The sequence below is a fragment of the Triturus cristatus genome, chromosome 5_1 (assembly GCF_964204655.1).
Source record: "Triturus cristatus chromosome 5_1, aTriCri1.1, whole genome shotgun sequence".
Lineage (NCBI taxonomy): Eukaryota > Metazoa > Chordata > Amphibia > Caudata > Salamandridae > Triturus > Triturus cristatus.
This window is the reverse complement of record NC_140587.1, coordinates 521451551-521469813: the sequence shown is the minus strand read 5'-3', so window position 1 is coordinate 521469813 and position 18263 is coordinate 521451551.

Here is an 18263-nt window from a genome sequence, read left to right as displayed (position 1 = left end):
TTAACCTGTGGGTTATAACGACTGACAAGCTGGCAACACAGCAAGCAAAGACAGCAAGCAAACACAGCAAGCACATCACCCAACTATTCAAACACATGTATTTAGCAGTTTGTTCCTTCCGCACTGTTACCTGAATTCTGCAGAACAGTGCTATTGGCACAGTGGAAAACAAGTTATTTCTTCTTCTATCAGAAACATTCACTATCCATAACTGTCAAGGCTTGTCAAAGAGTCCAGGCTCCTTGGGACTATTTTTGTTTGCACTGTGCATTTACTACAAAGCAACCTTGGCAGTCTCTAAGAAAGTTGCTTTAAGGAAAATAGAGGCTGTTCCCAGGCTAGTTTTTCGGAATTCAAAGGCAGAACAGGTCTTTGTTTGGAAGCAATAAATCTTCCCACCATTGTTCATCGTTTCTCTTTACATAAAATGGGAACAGGTGGCACGTCAGGGCACAGACACACCTAGTGCTAGCCTAGTAGCCATAAGGGCTAACCTTGACCTCGCAAAACAAACGATGAACTTCTTGGGTAATTACAAGTTAATCCTGCACAAGGCCAACACAAGATGTTCTACTGCAGCCTTCATGGTAAGCTCCATACATTTAACTATACTTTAACTAGCGGACGCTTCCGGGATTATGGCAGCTGTGGGACTCGCTGTCCCAGCCTGCCATCACCACCAAGGAGGAGGGGCCATCAATGCCAACACACCACGTTACAAGAGCGCCTGCCACCGCCTGCGGCATGGGACGCTTCCTGGATTCGGCTGCTGTGGCACTCACTGTCCCAGTCTGCCATCACCACCAAGGAGAGGGGCCATAGATGCTGACACCCCGCACCATGCTACAAGAGCACCTTCCATTTCCTGTGGTGCAGGACACACCCTGGCAAAGCCTGGGCTAAGGGTGGGACCGTCTGCTCCCGTCAGCGTCTGCAGAGGCTGGGCTAGACCACCCCACTTGGTTCTAACAGCGCTCAACTTTGCTATCCCAGGGGGGACCGTATAACAGAGATGCTACTGTAAGGATTCCTAGCTTCCTTCATGCTGCTACTTCAAGTTTGCCCCCACTCAGTTAGCCAGCCTGGTTGAACATCTAGAGCTAATTGAGGGTAGGCTCTGGGTTTTATCCCCTTAGGTTTTTATTTACACCCTGCTGAATACCAAAGACTGACTATCTTTGTCTTTTCTGTCGTCTCATCTTATTCAAATCTATAAGTAGTATAGCATAGTGGTAATGGCGAAACAAAAAGCTATTGGGCAAGTCGCTGCAAGGAGTGAGCTGACTGTACCTAAATCACAACAAGAGAATTCCAGTATTCTGTCCTTCTTGTGCTCGGTGGGGGGGGCGCACTTGAAAAGGAGTTTACCAATGTGGAGGCCGAGCTGGTTCAATGGGGAGGGGAGGATCGACAGATAGAGGCAGCTGGGGTTCTCCTTCAAAGGCCGCACCCCCCTCAATGACTTTAATTACAACCAGGGCTTTGATTCACTGTGGGCCTGTACCAACAAGCTCAGGTACTTTCATTTTGAAGGACACCAGTACAGACTCTTGCCCTCCATTACCTAAGTGGAAGAAGCGGTACGGGATGGATAAAATGGGATCTAATGGCCCGACGCATTTGAAGGATGCTTTTGTCAATACCACACTTGAGGAGTTTATTGGTTCTACACTCCAAGAACTTATGGATACCTTAAATGCGAATCTAAAACTTGTAATTAAGGGTCTACTTTCCCCTTTGGAACTCCGCTGTAGTAATATTGAGCTGGTACTGATGGGTAAGGATGGTGCCTTGTGGAAAGATGCATTCCATTCTACCCCAGCAGTCATCGACAAGGGCTTACAAGAAAAATGTATATCTAAGGACAAGCCCCATGGTTACACTTTAGACTCATATACTCAGCTAAAAAATAAGGTAACCAGTTGATTGTGCCTGAATCTGAATCTAGGCCCAGCTATCTATATTCGTATGTGTAGGACTTGGCCTTTTTGGCTAAAGTTCCCTAAACTTTTTGCTTTCCCCTTAGACCGTTTTCCTGACATAGAGTTGCCAATTTAGGTGATTTGGGTACTTTGCCAAGTCGAAGTACAAAGGGTTCCCTGTGTAAAGTATGATGGTAATTGGTTGGCCATGATTGGTATGTTGCCTTACTAGTAAAGTCCCTAGTGATGAGCACTGTGTGTGCCAGGGCTAGTAATGCAAGGGTGCACGGAAAAGGCAACTCAGGCCTGCAGTGTAGGACTTGAGTGCAGTTTGCTAAGTTAGCATGTGTTCTGACAAGTGCAACCACTTGTCAGGCCTTACTTTCCCTTTTGCGTACACAGTGGGCACCCCTGGGCAGGGTGCAGTGTAAGTAAAAGGCAGGACATATGCTTAGGTGTGTGTTATGTCCTGACAGTGAAAAACACTCCATTTCATTTTTTCACTGGTCAAAGTCCATTCTGCCCATAGGACAGAATGGGGGAGGCTGGGTATTGTGTTTGTTAGCCTAGTTTCCCATCAGATTAAAATGGAGAGGTGAAGTTTAGTATGTATGAACTCACAGTGTCATAACACATCTTTCTATGGAAGTGGTTTTGTCACTGGGTGTTCAGAAACCACTCTTTTAGAAGTGGCTGAGTTTTGTGCTTTAGGCATTTCTGTGTGTCTCTGCTGTATGTGGATTTACTGTCTGGATCTAAGAGGGGAGGGGTGAGATGGCACCAGGCTGACCTGCATCTGGAGAGAGGACGTAGGAGAAACCCCGGGAGGTGAAGAGGCCTGAGTTACAGCTATAACACAATTGAACCATCTCCAGGTTAGTGATTAAGGATCCAGACCCCCAGTATCAAAAGGAGAAAGGTGACACTGGAAGGGAGACACCCAGAAATGATTTAGGCAGGGGTCGGGGACACCTGAGCACAATGAACTTCAAAGACATTTAGGGTTTTAACTATGAGAGCTGAGGCCCCTGAACAATGGATTAGAAATGGATTGAGACTAAAAAGGCTTGGACCCATTTCGTGGTCAAGAGGAACCTCTGCTAAGGAAGGAACAACTGAAGAGACTGCTGGGTAGGACCAGCTCTAGCTTTGTGATCTGGGGCTGTTCTGCAGTTTGCTGTTTTAACCAAGGAGGCTGTTGGGACTGTGGTTTGTGCGTCTGGGTCCCCAATTTGAAGAAGACTGTGCTTTGTGATGTGTCTTGTAACTCGCAGGGCCCGAGGTGAGCTGGCTCCCTGTTTGGAAACACAGGACCATAAAAGTTTCCGTAGACATTTCTAGCGATGCGGTTAGCGCATGTGGTGGCTGCTTGAGACCCTTAAAAGGTGTGCCCTGTGATCTTGGACACACGAAGGAGAAGTGAGACTCGGACGCACTGGGTGCGTGTCTTGGTGCACCGCAGGCGTTGGTGAAGAGCGCCTGGTCCGCGTGTGCATCGGAGGTGACGGGAGTCTCGGACGCGCAGGGTGTGTGTCGGGGTGCACAGGAGGCATTGGTGAGGAGCGCCTGGTAACCTGAGGAGAAGTGAGGCTTGGACACGGTGAGCGTGTCAAGGTGCGGCCGAAGGCGTTGGTGAAGAGCGCCTGGAGATCGGGGCACCAGGAGTAGGAGTAAGTCTCAGTGAAGAGGGTGCGTGCTTTGGTGCAACCTGGGACTGTGGAGGGGATCGGCTGATCATCGTGTGCACCGGAAGAAAGTGAGTCTCTGCAGCACGGTGTGCGTGTCTTGTTGCCAACTGAGACCGCAAGAAGGAGTGCGTGGTGAGCGTGCACTTGGAGTCGACGGGAAGACTCATCTGTGTTGTGTGTATGGCTTCGTGCCAGAGGAGACCCAGATGGTGCTGTGGTTAACGTGCACCCAGAGTAAAATCAATCTCTGAGGCGTAGGGAACGTGTGCCCCGTGGCCACCTGAGACCTTCCTAATAGTCGCGGCCCGGACCGGCAGCCCCGGAGGAGCTGAGCTGACAGGCCGAGTCGCTGAGGCCCATTGAGAAAGTTCTACACGGAAGGCCCAGATGGAGGAGGGAAGAGAGGAGAGTGGGGTCGCGCCCCCAGGTAATGTGAAGCATTGCCTGGGCGGGGTGCGGGCTCAGAGGGACACTCTCTCGACTTCTCAGTCCTTCTGACGATGTGAGTCTTTGCTTCGGCTCAGATTGGGGCCCGTACTGACTAAAGGAGTGGCGGTACCGGGCCCCGAGTGAGAAGCGGTGCTGTATGTTATTGTTGAGCCATGTGGGGGCAACTGTTATCGAAGAGGCTGCCAAACTGTCTTATGACGTCTGACATTATTTCTGCATAACGAAGTACACGATTGTAGCGCTACACATTGCATTATTTCTCTCTTTCAAAGTACAGGATTGTAGCGGCCCGCATTGCATTATTTCTTCTTTGCAAAGTACATGATTGTAGCGGTGCGCATTGCATTATTTCTTCATTGCAAAGTACGTGATTGGAGTGTGACGCATTGCATTATTCCTTCATTGCGCAGTACATGACTGTAGCGGTACGCATTGCAATATTTCTCCCCTTGCCAGGTACCGGGGTGTATCGTTATGCATCGTATTGTTTCTCCTTTGTCCAGCACAGGAGTGTATCGTTATGTAGCGCACTATTGTTTGTTCATTGCAACGTGTGTGATTCTAGCATTACAACCAGCATAGCTTTGTGAAAGCGGTGGTTGGGATTTGAACCTACCAACCAGCCGGAACAAATATTACCCTTTATTATATGTTGGCTTTTGTATTGTGTGGTCTGATCGTATATCTTTTTAAATAAAGTTTATACTCGTTTTATCAAACTCATGTGGAGTCCATTTGTGGTGTCATCAGTGGGTTGCTGTGGGCGTGGTTGCACATACTGTACACTTGTGCCTTGGAGATAGGCCTGGCTGCTCATGCCAAGCTACTAAGGGGGTGAGCAGGGCTATCTCAAACGGTGTCCTTACTTGGCCTATTTATTTATTTATTTAGTTGAAGGTTTTATATAGCGCGACCAAGACTCTTACGAGTATCAGAGCGCTTTACATTACATATGTTGGACAAGTATAAGCATAGAAAGAAGTACAATTGTAGCTGATTCAGACATAGGGTGCTCCATAATACAAGCTAGTAATTAAATACAGTGCTCACTAATATCTACTAGTGATTAACGTCCAGTCGTAGGTAATTAATACACTTGAATTTCGCCATGAGAATCGCTTTCACTTCTTTTTTGAAGGAAGCAGTGGAAGGGTTCAGTATTGTTTCTGTAGGCAAAGCATTCCAGATCCTGGGAGCCTTTCCAGAGAAGGACCGGTTGTATGTTTTTTTCTTGGAAAAACATTGTGGTTTCAGCAGAAGATTCTTGGAACTTCTGGAGGCTCTATTCCCAGCCGAGAGTACCAATTTCTGAGCTAGATAGCTCAGGGCATTGTAGTGTAGTGCCTTGTGCGTCATACAAGCAATCTTCAGCTGTATTCTAGCTTCAAACAGTAGCCAGTTGAGTGCTCTAAGGTCATTAGAGATGTGTGATGTTCTTTTTGAACCTGTGATGAGTCTCGCAGCGGAGTTGATCGCTGCTTTTAGAGGAGCCGTTGTTGCCCTGGGGAGGCCGACTAGGGCTACCGCCCCATATTCCACTCTTGGGATTACTAGGGCTTGAACTGCTTGTTTGAAGTCATTCGCTGGTAGGAAGGATTTCAGTTTTCGCAGGGTGTTCATGTGGAAATTTGCTCCTTGTGTGGAGGCGCTGATATGCTTCTGCATGTTTAGGTTTCTGTCCAGTGTCACACCTAATGATTTAGCTGATTCCACAATGAGAGGTTGCACTTTGAGTGCAGTTAGGTGCTTCACCCATTCAAGGATGGTGGATGATTTGTTGGGGGGGGCGATTAGGAGGAACTCCGTTTTGAGGGAATTTAGTTTCAAATGGTTTTCAGCCATCCATGTTTGAGTTTTTTGTAGCTTTGTGTTGAGAGACTTGATGTCCTCAAGTGAATGGATCTTGATGTAGAGTTGAGTGTCGTCTGCGTACATATGGAAATGTATCTGAGACTGAGAACTTCGTTGAGTGGTTCCATGAAAAGTGTGGGTGAAAGGTAAGAGCCTTGCGGTACTCCTAATGTGACTGGTACAGGGTTGGACAGGGATTGATTGACCTTGAATCTTTGAGATCTATTTTGGAGGAAAGAGGTAAACCAGGTAAGCACCGAATATTCCCATTCTGTGTTTCAGTAGATCTAGCAAGTTGTCGTGTTTAATGGTGTCAAATGCTGATGACAGATCAATTCAGATTAATAAATGTTGAGTTGGGATTCCCGGGTCGCGCACCTGCTGACAGTGGGGCGTGACTGGCACTCCGGCTTCCAACGCTATGAATATGGTCAGGTGGGTTAGCTGGCTGGGCAAGGGAAGAAAGAAAATAAGGGGATATTGTATAGTCATTAATTTTAACAGATCTAATGTAGCAGTGGAGGTATTTGAAGCAGCTCATTTTCTTAGGTTCGGCTCAACCTCTACTATTTAAGAACTCTCCCTGGAATTTTTTAATAAACCTGAATTGGTCAATTCTGTACCATGGACTTTGGTAGGGCCTTCAAAGCGGAGCTTGTCTCATAAGTTAGCTCCCCTCCATCCAGCTGTGTCAATAATAGGTTTGCCCCCCTGAGCCAACTGAACTCCTGCGACTGACTTGTAGGCTCTGGAGCCGTTCCTCTTTCTACATTGGTCTCCCCTAATTCAAAAAAATCGGAATCTCTAGGGGCAGTAAGTGCACCAGACATTGGCCTCTCCAGTTCTGAGAGTCATAGCGCAAGCTCTCAGGAGGAACCTATTATTGCCTGTAGTGACAGCCTACATTTGATAAGTTTTTATTATTGCTGGGCTTGCCTCCAAATTTAGGTATGAGAATTGGTTAAGTTAAATCAAGGGTTTTCACCTGATTTGCCTTCAAGAAACATGGGCGCTTACAAATATCTTCTTCTTGGAGGGCTCTAAAACATTTTTTAGACCTGCAATTCAATCCTCTTCTGGTAGGGCTAAAGGGGGCTTGGTTATGTTCATGTCATTGGAGACTAAGGGACGTGTTATTGAAATACATTCTGGGGACACTATTTTACAAGCCATTCAAATTACACTATCTGATTCAGTCGCTTTTTATTTGTTTAATTTTTATAATGCACAAACATGGTCCCAGCCTATCTCTTGCATAAACCGCCTAAGACAGCACATTTAGTCAATTATAAAATGTCACAGAGGATTGATGAACTGTATAATTGTGGGAAATTTTAATATACACCTTTGCAAAATGTCCATTGATGATTCCAACATTCACCAAAAGTGTGACTGGGTTAAACGTAGAGCATACAACTGAAGGGGTGGCACTAATGTCACTGCTAAGTGATTATAGTCTTGTTTTCTCCTTAGACATGTTAATAAATACTTATGGAAAGGGACCTTCTACCAAGTACACAGGAGGGGGGGGGTGATACTGTTATTGATTATATTTTTTTGTCAGCACCATTATAGAATTTTGATCATTAAATTTAGTGTTTCCTAGCAAGCGGTTAGTGATCATAATCCTCTTATTTTTGCATTAGGGGGTACCATGTTTGCAATCTAGGGGCCGTCATTGAGTGCTTGCTGTACCCCAGACACGCCCTCACGGTAGGCGATTAAGATGGGCCATGGTGGAACCCGAAATATTTCTTCACTCCTTATTTTACAGTTGTGCTAATGAAGTATCAACATGTCTCAACCATTTTGATTCAGATCCAGAGCAGCTACTTGCTTTTGGTCGTATAGCCCAAAAAGCTAATGAGCTATTACATGTACTATATACAAAAATTCATATCTCCTCTCTCAAGGATTTCAATACTGGCTGTTTTAAGGCCCTAAGCTAGTTAAAAAATGCACTCAAAACAACTCCTAGAGATATAGTCCAGGTAGCAATTTGTAGACGCACTTATAGGGAGGAGCTGAAGAGAAAGAAAGAGACTTTGAAGAGTAAGTCTTGGGATGAACTGATCCAAGAGGGTAGAGTAACAAACAGTTCGACTTTTTGGCCCATAGTAAATCCACCCTGTTTTGCCCATGAAAATGTGCCTACCCTGTGCCATCATATTGCCATTAGGGATTGGGTGACCCACTTTGAGGGGATTTATAATCACCAAATGTGTCAGCACTGATTGAGGAGGGGGCTGTAGTGCAGATGAAATCTAGCTTGGTTTTCACTTTGGATGAGATAACTAAGGGCATAAAGGGCCTTACCCGACAAAAAGCCCCGGGACCAGATGGTATCCAACCTGACTTATACATCAGCTACCCAGATTTTTCGGACCCACTGTTGACCTTGGTCTTGAATGCAGCAGTGCGGACAGGCCCGCTTCCTTCCTGGTTGTCATAGTCCCCATCTTTAACAAAGGGTATAAGGACAATCCACGTGCTACAGGCCTATATCCCTTTTAGATTCAGTAGTGGGGCGCGTGCTTTTAGATGGATTGAGAAGCTGGGCTGAAAATAACAATATAATCTCTGACTCTCAATTTGGGTTCCAGTCTGGCAAATCCACCATTGACCAGTGTATGAACCTTTAAATGGTGGAAAATAAATATACAATTGCACACGAAGAAACAATTCACATGGCCTTTATGGATCTTACAGAGCGTTTGATCATGCTAATGGTGATAAGCTATGGAAAATGCTTTTAGGCCTAGGTGTGGACCCAAACATAATACTGTTTCTCCGTGAGCTTCATGCTGAGACATTTGCTAGAGTAAGACATTCCAACAATTCTCTGTGTACTGATAGCTTCAAAACGGGCAGTGGGGTTCGACAAGAATGTATCCTCGCCCCTTTTTTATTCTCTTTGTACGTTAATGGCCTGGAACAGGCAGTAATTTCTGCAAAAGTAGACTGCTCATTGATGGCTTACATCCCCTATCAGTGCTATGACATGCGGATGACGCAGTGCTGATAGCGAGAATGGCCAATGGTCTACAAACCCTCTGGAATACTTTTGACTCTTTTATGAGGGATTTAGACCTCACAGTCAACCTCACCAAATCGCACGTCATGGTGGTGTGGCCCAAGAAACCCAGAACAAAATCTTTTAGCCTGAATGGGTACTTATTGTCAAAGGTCGAGAGTTTCCCCTACTTCGGAGTGCTATATGTTTCCAACTTGTGATGGAAGCCCCTGATTGTGGCTAAAGGTCAGGAGCTCAGGAAGACTATAGGGAAAGCTTTTAGCTTTGCAGCTAGGTTGGGAAAAAGACACCTCAAAGCCGTTGTCAAGATTTATCAGGCCAAGTTCACTTCTAAACCTCTATATTGGAGCAACCTTAGGGGCTTTTTGCATCCACGTGAGCTCCAGGTTTTTCAGACGTCTGCTCTGTGTGCGTCAGAGTACACCGACCTTCTCTGTACATGAATAGTTGGAGATAAGGTATTTAAGCAACCAGATTGCCTTGCACCCTTTGTTGAGTTAGGTCACAATTTGGTCAAGGAAGGAGCTAGGTCTGAATCGATCAATTATGAGGGAATGCATGGTACTTTATCAGGCCCATAAAATACAATGGATTAGGTATGTAAGGAACTCTCTCTTTATTCTTGGAAGGAGAGAGCTGTTTATCAACCATGAGGATATCTGTAGAAGGAGCTACAAATGTGTAAGGATCATTTTATGGAAAGATCGAAATTTTCTAAGGAAGAGGTAGAGCTGTTTAAACCCACAGTTAGTTGTACATGGAGCGGTACTTAACCTTTGTAAAAAACAATAGGGATAGATATCTGCTCACAATACTCAGATTCAATTTACTGCACTTGATACTTGCTACTCCAAAAGGATGTTTTGATCTAAATTCTATGAGTCCTTGCAATTGTGCAAAAAAAAACCTTCAGGATTACATGTACTTAATGGCGTCTTCTACTTTTTATTCAGAACCAATGCGGGTTTTTATCGTACATGTTTAAATGGAATTTTCTTTTTCACAAGTTCACCCTGCTTTTATATACTTACAAATGTTATAAGATGAATATGTCCTAGCAAATAACGCAAGTTATTTAAGAGCTGTAGTTCTTTTACGGAGCACCCGGGATAAGTAATTGTATGTTTTAGAACTTGTACATTTATTTATTTTTTCTCCGTACAATATTCTTGTATACAAGCTTCTATGAATTTGTCTTATGTACTGTTTTCACAGTGATGTTGTATTCTATGGTTTAAAAAAAACTGAATAAAGAATTTGATGATTATATTTTAACTGAAACTATCAGAAATGTGTAGTCGACCATAATGAATTAAAAATAAACATTCGGTATAAGCAATAGCAACATCATTTAGAACAAGTTCATTAAATTCATTTGAAAATGTTAGTTTCACCAAAAGTTACAATTATCTTCTAATTTTTCCTCAAGCTAATCATGACATCTGGGAGATTCTAAAAATTGTAATAGTCATAAAACCAGCGATTTAGTAACACAAGACCTCTTTCTGTTAACATTAGTTGACAACAGGAATACCTAATGGGGGCTAGACCGTAGGGATAGTTAATTACCACCACCGGTCCACCGGTTATTCGAACCTCCAGATGGAAGAGCCACTTACAGTACTCCATAACCGCCATAACATCTATGTAAAATTGTTACACGTGTGGCAAAGAAGTGAAAATTGGTCTACTAATTAGTATATCGAGTCATACATTAAGAGGAACTGACATACCCGATTGCTCTAGATTAAATATGTTTCAGCCCAATGAAGATCTTGCAGATTAATTGTCCTCATGAACATCCAAATGCGTTGGCTTGACTCAAAGAGTGCTTAGGTGCCTTACTACTAGAGACTGCACCTTTTTATATTTAAGGACATCACATGGCACCAAGGCTGGGGACGTTTCTTGAGAACTGTTTTTACTAAGTGAGAACCACTGACAATAGGTCGGGAGTGTTCAAACAGGAAATGTATAACATATTTTTAAAAATGCAATTTGAATGTGATACCATAATCCTCTTTGTGGATGCACAACAATATTTCTCATTGAGTGTAAATTAGTGTTTTGTGATTCCATTAGGGATCAAAGTATTTAAAGTGGGAAATATGACTGTTCATAAAACAATTTGATATGTCTTGAATATTATTTTTACTGTGGAATGTTGATTTGTTCCTATGAAATTTAAGAAGCAACTGAACTTTGACATGGTGAGAAAGGTATACGTCATGTTTTTTTTTTAAAAATAAATCTCTTTATTCTGTTATCAAACTTTGCAGCACAAAATTGTCGTTGTAGATTTATACATGTAACAGCGTTCATCAACGTCACCCATTGGGTTAGTAATTTAACTCCCAACAGATACCCCCCCATCCTGCCCCATCATCCTATAATATATACAACATGTTGTATTATACATTCCAACCCAATTCGTATATCTTAGAAGTGTTTCTCCCAGTCCCTATGTCCACTTTCCATTTTGAGAAGGGCAAGGCCCGCTGCAATTCCTAAAATGTTGTATAATATCTGTCCTGTAACTACAGTATCATTACCCCTTCTCCCCTCATGAGAGTCCCGTTAGTTATAGGTCTTCTTGCTCCGTGCTGACCTCGGCTCTCTGGGAGAGGAGGTACATAGTTAGAGGTCCCCATATATCTTTCGGTCGAGATGTTAGTGGGAGCAGTTCAGCGTAACACAGTGATTGTTCCTGCCATGTGGTTAAGTCTTGGATCCAATCTTTACATTTGGGGGCTTGCCCACAACCCCATTTGCAGGCAACTCTGCGCTTTGCTATCAGGAAACCCAGCACCAGGAACTTTTTATGTACTGTAACGATATCCTGGGCATAACTCAGCAGTGCTATCAGTGGTGTCGGTTGTATCTGTATGTCCAACATGCATGACATTCCCTCGAACACCTGTGTCCAGTAGTCCTGTATACGTGTGATGAAGCGGGTAGTACAACATTTTGTATACCCCCCCTATTCTGCATGCCTATACTAATTAGAATAATCTAATAATTATAATACTATTAATGCAGTGTTTCCCAAACTGTGGTCCGCGGACCCCCAGGGGTCCGTGACACATTCCCAGGGGGTCAGCAAGCAACAGTTTTAAAAGCACTTCAAAGTTCCTTGAATAATCTGTAGTTTTTGGGCAACTATAGTTCAAAGATAACATCCAGTGATTAATGAACCTGCTGGAGAGAGATGCGTGTTTTGTTCAGTAGCAGGTTTGACTCATCTAAGGTAGCGCAGAGGGTTAATTTGCCTGCTGCAAAGAATGTGTACCATGCATTTAAAAAAAACAGTAATTTATGTGCATAGCTCAGTGGGTTACTGCTTTTGTCACAGAGATTCTTTTGTTATTATGCAGTTTATGAATTGCAATCATAATCATGACCTTAAGCTATGACCTGCCATCAAACAGCCGCATGCAAACTGCATGGTACAAGTTAGTATGTTGTCTTTTTTCCCAGTGTTTCATAATCCTCATTTTGCCAAAAAGGTTTGTTTGAGTAGAATTAAACTGTTATAATTAAAGTCAAAGCTAACCCCTATGTTACATTCTGTATCAAGAGGTTGTGCTTCTCCGGACCAAGCACTTAAAAAATGCTCACCAGTATGGATGACATGTGAATCCTCCACCTTGAAGTGCCCTTTGCCTTATATAACATAACATTTTCTATACACCGATTTACACATGTATGATTCATTGTCTCTGCATGTGTGTGATGTAAAATGCTCTGACACCCTACACTTGTATGAGAGATGCTATAAAACAAATGAAATACATGTGACAGAGGGGCTATTGAGAGAAGAGAGGCACTCTTGGAGAGTGATAGTGAGGGATTCATAAAAGAGCCCCAAAAAGATTGTTGTATTGGTGCCTAGTAAGGTCATCATTTACTACGCTTTAAAAGCAAATTCAATTCAATATATAATGACAAATGTGTTGCAGAATGCACCATTTTTCCCCAAATTTCCTTGGTGGGAGAGCCCCCCAAAGTTTGCTTTGCAGTGGCCAGGCTCACTCACTGCATTAAGTACTGGGACTGGTCTGACAACATTTGCCAGGGCAGGCATTGGGTTTCCAGTCTGGCCCTGGCAAGAGCCTCATACTGCGAAATAGAACCAAATATTGAAAAGTTAGTTGCCGAGATGCAGCACTAACCATCCCATTAAAGGTTTACGATTTTGCTAATTCTTTCTATATAAAATATTAAAATCTTTAGTGATTTGAGTATTTGTTTGGTGTGCAAAAGTGTGTGGTTTTTTGTTTCAAACTACTGTTTTAATGTTTGAAATGTAAATCGTACAAATTGTATGGGGGTCCTTGGCTTCCAATAGTGACTCAATAGGGGTCCTCAGGAGTCAAAAGTTTGGGAACCACTGTATTAATGTGTTTGCATGAAATTTAATCAACATTACTAATGTACAAAATACACGTGGGATTTACATTTTGCATGGCTAAATAATTTGTAATTAAAATATGTACGCATACTAACACTAGAAAATAGGATATCGCATTATATATGTTGCTTTTGTGACGTTTTCGTAATGTCGCACCAGATGACATCAAATGGGTGAATATGAACGCTTTAAATGTCGCTATACGCTAGATAATTACAAGCACATAGGGGAATTAGTGAGGGTTTAACATTTTATTAATTATTTCTATGTATTAATTACTCTTTTGTGTTTGTTTCGCTTAAGTTGTCCTTTGGGCCTAAAGCAAAGATGGCCGCCAGCGTAACACGACATGATGGCCACCATTCCACGAGGTTTCGGGTGAAGTGCACCTTCGCTACAACATGTTCCAGTGGCCTTGACATGACCCTAGTCTCTCTGTACCCAAGCAAGGCCACGGTGGGATGCCTGCCAAGCATTTTAACATAGAGCATTCACAAAAACCGGAAGGGACTGGAACCAGTGACATAACCTCTTGAACTGTGCGAAACCTCACCGGACGATCCCAACTGACCAATGGGATAAGCCCAAATTTTGTAAAATGTAACATCTTGACATTACTTTTATTATAAAAATGACGGTAGAATAGAGAGGGACTGCTGCGTTGCGTTCCTTCCTTTTGCTGACGGAGACAACAGAGACGCTACGCGACAAGACTGCTGCGTTCCTGAATCTTTGACAGACTGAATGCTGCCCAATTTCTTGAAGAACTGAGGACTTCCTAAAATGTATGGGCACTGATCGATGCTTGCACGTCTCTGGTCCTTGACCCAATCTTTGGGACTTTAGCGTGCTGCATGAAGAACTTTCGAATTCCGACTGATTGACGGCTAAATCTGATGATTTAGAGGAAGACCGATAGCCAGATCAGGTAAATATAGTGTTCTGTGATTTACGAAAGATTTAAAAAACTTATTAGATGGAACTAAATTCTTGCAAAATCTAGATAAACCCAGATTAACAAGCAAATGTGTTTTGTCGTTTATTGAGGGAGGATAGATCAAACATAAATGTGGTTTTAGCAGGTCTAAATCACCTTACTAATCCAACTAAATGATCCATTGGTCACATGGGAGGAGTATCTTAATGTTTAGGATTGAGATTTGTAGGTGTAAAGATATTAGTGTATAGATGTGTAAATACATTTCTCTCTATAGGTTATAAGGTATTCATTTCATGTCAGCGCTTGGAACATTCATCTCTCCTGTAAGTGCAGACCAGTGAGAAGTGAAGTGTGAATGTTGGTGTTATGGGCCCCACCAATGATTGTATGAGTCAATGTGTTAATGTGAAATCTGGTCTGTGACGAAGGGAGGATATTCGGAACGGGTCTTTGTCCTGATTCCCGTTACCCAGGTTTCCGCGCTGCAACACGTGCACACTGCCAAGCTAGGTGACAAAACTCTGCCCCCTCCCTCCCACACCTCACGCATCTATCATCCTCCCGTAGTTTAAATTTGTGAAGTTTAGCGGGTGTGTAATATAGTCTGTGCACAAACTTATAGTGGATAAGTCTCAGCCGGCTACTAGCTGTGAGAGCTTCGGTTTGCTTGCAACTGAACTCCCACTGTATTCTGTCAGGGGTGTCCCTAGATCCTTATCCCACTCCACCCGGGCTTTGGGAATATATGACTTTGCTGCGTTTTGGGTGTGCTTGTATAGGAGCGAGATGACGCGTCTGCAGGGGCCGGCTGTAAAAGCGCATGTAGAGGCAGTATGTGGAGGTGGCAGCTTTCACACTCTGGCGGAGTCTTGTGTACAAGAAGAGATCCATGGTGGTGGGGTCGTGTGCACCAAAAAATTGCTCCCTAGTCCGAAAAGTGCCTCCCATATAAAGGTCCCCCATACAGTTTATCTTAGTTGCTCTAACATCCGCCTACATATTCCCTCGTAGGTAACTTGCAATGCAGGGTGTCGTATCTGAGACATTTTAGGGGAGTACATCATTGGGGCTTCTAGTTTAGCAGCAATCTTTCTCCAGGCCGTGATGATGCAGTCGACTGTGGACGGGTCACGCATCCGGACCCCACTTGACGGGAATAGGTATCCCGAGGGCGGGACAGGGCCCATATAGCCATCTTCTACTGCCAAATGTGGCATAAAGAACGGGGGGATGGAACCAGTATGTAGCAAAGTGTGCCTGCGTGCAGTAATAGTAGTATTCAAAGTTAGGAACTTTGAACCCCCCTTGGGCATAGGGCATCATCATTGTGGTAAGACTTAGTCTCGCCTGTCGTCCTCCCCAAATCAGCCGAGTCACCTGCGTTGTTAATGTCTGAAAAAAGAACCTCCCTGGGTTATACGGGATATTAATAAATAGGTAAAGAAATGTGGGTAGGAGGACCATTTTAACTAATGATATGCGCCCGGCCATAGAGAGTGGTAGCGTAAGCCACCAGGTAATGGTATCCGTCACTTTGTCTATTGTAACTCCATAATTGTTACGCATCAGTTCTTCTTTATCCCTGGTAACGTTTATTCCCAGATATTTAACAGTGTCACATTTCCAGGCTAAGGATAGTCTAGTTGGTGTGGCTTAGTTGATTCCGTTAATGGGAATACTGCTGATTTGGTCCAGTTAATCTGGATGCCAGAGATGGCACCAAATCTGGTTATTTCCCGTAATACTGGGTTCAGATTATTTTGGGGATATTTTATATATATCAGATCATCTGCATCAAGTGATATTATAAGTTGCCTATAGGGATATGCCAGAGCTCTTTCTTTATGATGTTGCCTAATTTTCGTGGCCAGGGGTTCTATCGCTAGAGCAAACAGAATGGGGGGAAGGAGCAGCCCTGTCTCATGCCCCTGGAGATGGTAAAGCTTTTGGATCTGGCCCCATTTAACAGCACCGTGGCAATCGGCTGTGTGTACAGTAGTTCCACCCAACCAAGGAATGCAGGAGGCATTCCCATGTGTCTTAGGGTGCCTATCAGATAGTCACACTCCACCGAATCAAATGCCTTGGTGGCATCAAGAAACACCGCAACCGCTGAGCTATTAGAGTCAATGTCTTGGAGAACTGCCAGTAATGTTCTAAGGTTATGTGATGTAGCACGGTTGGTGATGAACCCCGATTGATCCGGTAGGACCAACCTTTCCATCAGGAGGTTTAGGCGATTGGAGAGTACATTCACTAGTATCTTCGTGTCACAATGAATCAGCGAGAGGGGACGATAAGACTCGCAATATGGTGGGGGTTTATACGGATTGAGTAGGGAGACTAGCTGAGCCTCATGCATGGTTTGCGGGAGTTTACCCTCCTCTCTGGCTTCAGAAAAGACCTCCTTCAGTATGGGTGCTAGCTGCTCCACATAGGTCTTATAAAATTCTATGGAGCGGCCATCCGACCCTGGCGCTCGCCCTGATCTCATCTGCATGATGGCCTCGGTGATTTAGTCTAACCCAATTTCAGCACTCAGAAATTCCCGTTGGGTATTTCCGAGCCATGCTAAGGCCGTGTCCGCAAAGTACTGTGGAAGGTCGAGTGGTTGCCCCCTTTGCGTAGTATATCATTTTTTTTATAGAACTCCACGAATGTGTGCAGTTGATCTGGGAGATTTCTGAGTATTTCTCCCTCTGGGTCTTGAATCTCGGCTACGTAGTTAGAGAACTTGGGTGGTCGGACCAGAGTTGCCAGGACCCTCCCCGGGTCGTCACCCTCTCCATATGCCCTCGCTACATGGTACTTCCCCCGAAATTTGCAGTCACGTTCTGGTGTTTCCGTATACTCTGTCAATTTGTCCCGCAATTTGGCGCGAGTTGTCTCTCCCTCTCTCGTGTTAGCAAGATCCTTCTCAAGCTTTTTGATATCATTCTCCAGCCGGCTAAGCTCCCTATGAATGTCTTTTAGGATCCCTCCACCCTTGGAAATACACCAGCCTCGAACCGTGACTTTAAAAGCTTCCCATACTGTGGTGAGACTCGGTACTGACTCAACATTGCGTGTGAAAAAATCCTGAATTTCCTGTTTGAGGTCTGTCCTGAAAACCATGTTGATGAGCTGGGTTGAGTCGCCATCGGGCATTATCCACTGGAGGTGTTAACACCAGTTTGACAGGCGAGTGGTCCGAGTATGTACGTGCGAGTAGGTGGCCGTTTCTACCCAATGTGCCATTCCTACTGAAAAAAATATATAATCCAGTCTGGACCATGTAGAATGAACTGTGGAGTGGTGTATACCTTCGTTTTGTGTTGGGTATTTATGGTGCCACGTATCTAGGAGATAGTTGGTAGTAACCAGGTCGACTAGCAGTTTATGCGATGCCGTGTAGAGTAGTGTAGTAGTGTGGGATCTATCCATCTGTGGGCTCATGGTCGTGTTAAAGTCTCCCCCCTATATCAAGTAAGTGTACCGAGGGTCTGGGTCTTACTCCATAGTACTGATAGGGTCTGTGGTTCATTTACGTTAGGGCCATAGTAGTTTCATATTGTAACATCTTGCGAGGCCAATCACCCCCACATCAAACAGAACCGTCCTTGCAAATCTATCTCAGTCCCCTCCAGCACGAAGGCCACAGTACACCTAATGAGGATAGCCACCCCTCTGGAATACGTAGAGTAAGACGAAAAACAACGGTGTGTGGCCCATCTAGCCGGAAATAGGAGCTTAGCTGCAGGGTCAAGATGAATTTCCTGGAGTAGGGCTATACTAATGTGGTACCTCTCTAGATAGCCTATGACTTGCCTTCTCTCCATGACAGGACTAGTATCTTATTGTTTGTATCTGGGTTATCTGGGTTATTGATCACGTCTCTGCTGTTAGGGTTGGTAATAGTACTCTTGTGATGTGAGGGTTGACATGTAGGACTGCTACTGATATTACAAGGCAAGGACCTCCCCACCCA